Below are 6,879 nucleotides of genomic sequence, written 5' to 3'. Positions count from 1 at the left end.
TGTAGATGGTACCAGACCGAATCTTGAAATGCGTCTAGTGTTCAACACACCACACCACACCACACCACACCACACCACACCGCACTCTTCTTGTTGCGACGAAGCGATCGCCTGCAATCGCGCGGGCTTAGGTAGGCAGCCGCGGACCGTGGCGGCCTTGTAGCTTTTGGGAGCGGCCGCATAATCATGGCGTTGTCGGCAGGGGCGAGCAGTCTTCTGCTGTGGCGTATCATTCGCAAAGCGATCGCTTTCCGGAAGACGCTTCCTATCTCTCCTTTCATCAGGCTCGCAGCTATGACGGTGGCGGCAATGAAATGCGTGGTCAGAAACGCGACTAGCGGCAGAATACTTTCCTTTGCTGGCCCCAGGTGCCGCCACTATTCCGTCTCCACGGAGATGGCGTCTTCGCGGAGATGACGGTGTCTCCGGCCGACGATGTTGTGTCAATTTATAAGCGATCCTCGTGCCTCAGGCCATCGTTAGTGGTTGAAAATAAGAGATACCTTCAAGATAGGTCACTTTTTTCAACAGGATGTATGATGCTGCGTTAGTGAGAGTTGGTGATTCTGCATTTTTTTTTAGACTGTGCGCGTAACTGGCACTACCTTGTGTGTCAGCTGGGAGGAGGTCTGGGTCGGCCTTTTGGTTGGCATTGTGTACCTGTAGTTTGTAAAGGATTCCTTCCACTAATTTTTGGGAAATGGCATAGTGTAGGAGCTTGCTCCCACTGTGCCGCGGGTTGTCCCGATATTGCACTACATTCGGGTACAGCCCATGCCCCTTACCGGGGGCAATGTTGCAATCCAAAGTCAGATATACACTAACGCGAAATACTAGCTGGTCCTATGTGGCTGCGCGGAAGGAGTACGAAGACACTCATATTGACTGCGCGCCTTAAGTACTTTTACGAATGCGGCTCTCATTTACGGCCAATTGACAACCAAGACTGGCGGCGTTGTTCAGAAAAATGGCTGACGGCTGAGGATTGTGCGAACGCATGGTTCTTGTGGAGGTGGACACCCAATGCTATCTAAACATCAAGGGGCTTTAGTGCTACCAACCCATAGAGTAATATAGAAGTAAAGAGTGGACACTCCCGTAGGCCCCAGCGGCCGACTTTTGTGCACAGCGCACCTAGCGGACCCGGGGAAACGCACTGGCCTCAGAGATGCGAGGCGATACTTTCATTGCGTCTTGTGCGTTCTCCCCTCTCGCGGAAGAGGCGGTGTCACATTGCCCAGCTGAGCAGCTGGCCACCAGCGTGACGATTACGGAGCACGCAACGATTATCCAGGTTTCGACGCTCGTCAAAAGCGTTTGGCTTTGATCGCTTGCCTGGACGCCGCAGCAAAACACGTCACCCACAAGCCGCAAAGGCGTTATGCCACGCATCGCGTGCGCTTGGCAAGCGGCAGTGAACCTATACGTGCATTCTGTCAGGGTGACAATGAGCGCATCAGTCACTCCGCAGAAGGAAGCCAAGACATGCCAAGACCATACTCTTTTTCTTTTTTTTTTATTTGCACGTTCAGTGCCATCTGGCGGAAACGGGGAAGCGCCGAACTCGGCCGCGAAAGGGCCCGAGTGTCCGCTCTTTACTTCTAGGTTACTCTATGACCAACCCTAGAGTATTTGGGCGTCGTTTAGGGGCGAAGGGTATTTTTCTGCAATCTAGGGAAGTTTCATTTGTTCGGAGAGTATTTTTAAGCATGAAATGCTTTCAGAAAGCTCCCGCTGTCGGCAGTGTGGTGACGTCACGCCGAGACCGGGAGCCAACATCCGGGCACTGAAACGAGAGCATCCGGGCACCGTACGAGATTTAACGAGACTCTACGAGAGAGCGCCGCGGGGGGCCGCTTCCGCGCCGTCCCCAAGGATGGCGCTGCGGTCCCACATTCACGCATGCAAAAGATCGGCCGCTGGGCATTCAGCTCATACATCTGTATTCGAACGCGCTGCAGATACATTCTTCTCAGGCCTGCGTCTCGTCGTGTCCGCGTAGGCTTCTGCATCGTCCTGCATTTCATTGCCGCCGCCGTCATAGCTGCGAGCCTGATGAAAGGAGAGATAGGAAGCGTCTTCCGGAAAGCGATCGCTTTGCGAGTGATACGCCACAGCAGAAGACTGCTCGCCCCTGCCGACAACGCCATGATTATGCGGCCGCTCCCGAAAGCTACAAGGCCGCCACGGTTCGCGGCTGCCTACCTAAGCCCGCACGATTGCAGGCGATCGCTTCGACGCAGCAAGAAGAGTGTGGTGTGGTGTGTTGAATACTAGACGCATTTCAAGATTCTGTCTGGTACCATCTACAACCAATGTGTTATGCCCGTAAACATTTCATGCTTACTCTACTCTCGGTTACGGGAGAGGCCGAGATTTTAGTTTCAGTTTTCGTTTTCACCCCCAGCATTTTATCTTTTATTTTTTTTCTCTCTCAAATTGGGAAGACAGTATAAGCTTTTCGTTGTTTTAAGCATGAAATGCTTTTAGCTCCCGTTGTCGGCAGTGTGGTGACGTCACGCCGAGACCGAGAGCCAACATCCGGGCACTGAAACGAGAGCATCCGGGCACCGTACGAGATTTAACGAGACTCTACGAGAGAGCGCCGCGGGGGGCCGCTTCCGCGCCGTCCCCAAGGATGGCGCTGCGGTCCCACACTCGCGCATGTAAAGGCCGATTCACACGACGGACCGTTCGCCCGCGGCCCGCGCACTACGTGTGCATACGTCAGCACTTTGAGAGGCGCGCTGGATGCATGGATGGATGGCGGCCGACAGCGCGCCCCTCAAAGTGCTGACGTATGCACACGTAGTGCGCGGGCCGCGGGCGAACGGTCCCGTCGTGTGAATCGGCCTTAACCGACCGGCCGCTGGGCCTTCAGCTCATGACTACGGCCCGGAAATTTAGGCATTTGCCTAAACATCCTTTTCTGTTTGCAGAAACAGAAAAGTGATTGTCGCACCCGTGGATCTGAGACATGGATGATACCACGCAGACGTACAAATTATATGCTACAGTCGCTCACGCACAACTTGCCGTGCTTGCTTAACAAATTACTGTCAGCAAATTTTGACTTAAGCGCATGTAATAGAAAACAGACACTTGAAATTTTTTTCTCATCCCAGTTTTTGTGCAGCTAATTGTATTCAATGTATTTTCATTGCCTTTATGTTTTTCGTACTGTATACTTTCTTGTGCTGTGTTTTGATGTGTTTGGAATGTGTTTCGATGAGTCAATTTATGTGAAAGTGTTCAGAATTTTGTGTTGGCTATATGCTGCTGCCTTGTACGGGCATCAGGCACCCTCAAGCTGCCAATGGCAGCTTTTTTGCCTCATGACCCCCAACGAGTCGTTGGAAATAAAGTTTTGAAAATTGAGCATGCCTATAAATGCCTAAACGGGGGATTTTTGCACTTGCCTGCCTTTTTGTCATTTGTTAGGAAATACTACCTATTTAACCGCACTTTTTGCCTATAAATGCCTAAATACAGCATTTCGGTCCTCGGTGCCGTTTTTCAATTTTGAGACATCTGTCTATGTATGGTGAAAGGTGCGCGCCGATGCACGCACAAAAGGCGCGGGTCACGCCGAACGTTTTTCTCGAATTGTAACTTGAACGCAGTGTAACTAAGTGTTAATCTCGAAGTGTAGCAAGAGGCGGGTTTGGAAAGAGACCTGACATGCATTAGTGCAAACTTCTCAACATTGACGGAAAGGATGACAAAGTTGGAAAAGGCTGGACTCTGAATAGATGAATCGTTGAAGGTAGTGGCAGAAGTACTAGCAGCACTTCAGGGGACTGGAAGGAAAGGGCGCTACTGGTTCTACAAAAATGCAACAATTAGTAGAAAAAAATAGATGCCCTAGAATTTCCCAAATGAGAGACTTTCTACGCGGAGACGATACGGCCACATCACCTGAAGGCCTGAGCACCTATGAATTCTCATGTTTTAGGTTCACGCCACTGAGTTCATGTGATGTCAAAAGAAGCCTTTTAAAGTGCAAAGCTATGGTTAGCGAAAACAGAAGGAGCTTCAAGTTGGAAGACCTGAGAATGCGCTTTATTGCTTCAGTTGAGGACTGCGTACGCTCCATGCTTGATTTACAAATCTTTTACTTATGAATAAAGAGTATTATTCAAAGCGCCTATTTTTGCTTTACAGCGCCTATTTCAATATTTTTTAGAGCCTAGATGCCTGCCTATTTCGGGGTTCTTTAGTGCCTAAATTTCCGGGCCCTACTCATGACGTTTGCCCCTTTGGCAGGCAGATGTATACACGCTCGCGGAGTATTAGAACGCGCTCCTTATACATTCTTGTCAGGCCTGCGTCTCATCGTGTCCGCGTACGCTTCTGCATCGTCCTGCATTTCAATGCCGCCACCGTCACAGCTGTTTAAGCCGAGCAATGGAGCCTGATGAAGGGGAGGGAGGAAGCGTCTTGCGGAAAGCGATCGCTTTGCGAGTGATACGCCATAGCAGAAGACTGCTCGCCGCTGCCGACCACGCCATGATTATGCGGTCGCTCCCAAAAGCGACCAGGCCGCCACGGTTCGCGGCTGCCTGCCTAAGCCGGCACTATTGCAGGCGATCGCTTCGACGCAACAAGAAGAGTGTGGTGTGGTGAACACTAGACCCATTTCAAGATTTTGACTAGTACCATCTACAACCAATGTGTTATGCCCGTAAACATTTTATGCTTACTCTACTCTCGATTACGGGAGAGGCAGATTTTTTTCTCTGCAACTGACGGAGGCCCGTACAACACGGACGCGCGCTCGAAGCGTGTTTCACTTGCAAGTGAAAACGCTTTCTTGCTGCGGCGCAAAAGCTGTTTAGAGCCATCGGGGCGGCTCCAGCGGTCAGAGCGGCGATGTTCAAACCAGTTACATATTTTTCGCAAAAGTGCGCGGCTCAATTTTCAGTCGCTTGCATGCATGTGAACCAGCCTTTACACGGACGTAGTCTAACATGTATGGTCCCTGACGTGGCCAGTGGCACTCGCTGATATGATTGATCTGGCGCCACCGTCTTCCCTCAACACGCGCGCCCCTTCCTCACACTGTATTTGGAGCTCACTGCACGACGTGAAATTCCTATTTAGTACGCATATCTGCATGTTTGTTTTCATGACTAGGAAAGAACAAGGGCGCCATTTTTTTTTTTTTATAAAGGAGCGCCGTGTTGGAAATCTGAGCTAGTCTAACTAAGGGAACAATTCCCAGTTCACCCGCCACGGTGGCTGAGTGGCTATGGCGCTCGGCTGCTGACCCGAAAGACTGGGCTTCGATCCCGGCCTCGGCGGTCGAATTTCGATGGAGGCGAAATTCTATAGGCCCGTGTACTGTGCAATGTGAGTGCACGTTAAAGAACCCCAGTTGGTCTAAATTTCCGGAGCCTTTCACTATCTCATCCCTCATAGCCTGGGTCGCCAAGGGACGTTAGACCATCCAAAATCATATACCATAATTTCCAGTTCCACCACGATAAACAAAGTGAGTTGAGGTCACAAAAGGCATACAAAAACCAATCACAGCTTCATTGATTTACTTTACTCAAACTGTTACGTCAGCCACCCTCTAGAGCAATCGCAGCAATGAACAAGCAGCTTTATACCGCAGTTTCCGTACACTCCCCAAGCGACCTCCAGGCATTTTGTACATGGTATCCTTCGGCTAAAGTCTAAACCGACACAACATAAGGGAAAAAAATTCAGTTAATTCCACATGCCGATGCATGTTTAGTAATATCTTGCGTACAGTGAAAAAAAAAAGAGACATATACAATATAGAGCCTTTAATTTGTACTTTCCAAATAGCGCTAAGGTTTATCTTGTAGCTTCATTTAGAAGTTCTTCATTTTACATCCTTCATTTCAAATTTACAGCTAATTTGCTTACCAATGTCTTGTAATATGGTACCTGCATGATAATACTTGCTACGGAACTACGCATAAATATACAATTTTACAATACACACCTGAACACTATTTTTCGTACCTAGGGAAATCTAGAGAATTTTCGTGTGCAAATTGGGGGAGAAGAGGCTCTGGTGGTTGGCAGCACTGTACAATCATCCGCTCACCAGGTCCTCAGCTTTTCCCCAGGAGAGAAGCGCTTGCAAAAGGGGCCACCCGTTCTCTAAGTTAACCAGGTACATTTGAACTACTCACTGAAAAATGACATTGACTATACACATCGATTATTCATTTATCGCATTTTCTGATATACAGGTAGCATTACTGCAAAGTCGCAGCTGCCCAATTAGCTGGTCTATTTTTTTTTTTCGGAAAGATCTGTAGATAACACTCACCTCTTACAAAAGGGGCAGCTCCCCACTTTGTTGGCGCGACAAAACTGCTTTGCAAAAGTCGAGTACGTGTATGATGCTGTCGTCGCTAAACATGCGCGAAGAGAAATCACCTTCCACTGGAAGGTTGCAATGCACTTTCACACTTATTACACAATCAGTTATGTAGTCTAAGAAGTCAGGTTTCATTTCTGAAGCAGTAAGTAACTCAAGCTCAAAGCGGCGAATTTTGGTGCGGGTCTGAACAGTGGGCTCCACAACTTACCTTGACGAGCATGAGAGACACCCTGATAGCCGAGCACTCTTACAGACGGCCTTGGTGTCACACTTTGTAGCGTCTTGAAATAATTTTTTTAACGCTAATAGTACCAGTGTGCCTCGGAATGGTGTAATATGATAGTTTTAGTTGAGTGAATGAAAAATCCACGAATCCGGCTCAGAGCATCAATTCCTGTCAACCGGGAAGCTTCGGTTTACTGTTTTCTTTTATGCAGACTGAAATATAATATGTTCCCGGCAGTGCTGCCAACCTCCAGGGCCATTTCTCCCCCAATTTGCAACCAAAATTTCCC

General features: G+C 49.0%; 1 pseudogene; it reads left to right on the top strand.

Moving 5' to 3' along the window:
• The first annotated feature begins 625 nt into the window (after positions 1-625).
• LOC149353258 (U2 spliceosomal RNA) lies at positions 626-781 on the top strand (annotated as a pseudogene).
• Positions 782-6,879: the final 6,098 nt, after the last annotated feature.

Source organism: Amblyomma mixtum, chromosome 3 (assembly GCF_055824585.1).
Source record: "Amblyomma mixtum isolate Tamu chromosome 3, ASM5582458v1, whole genome shotgun sequence".
Lineage (NCBI taxonomy): Eukaryota > Metazoa > Arthropoda > Arachnida > Ixodida > Ixodidae > Amblyomma > Amblyomma mixtum.
Note: the sequence above shows the minus strand (reverse complement) of the source record. Positions and strands in the feature narration are given on the sequence as shown.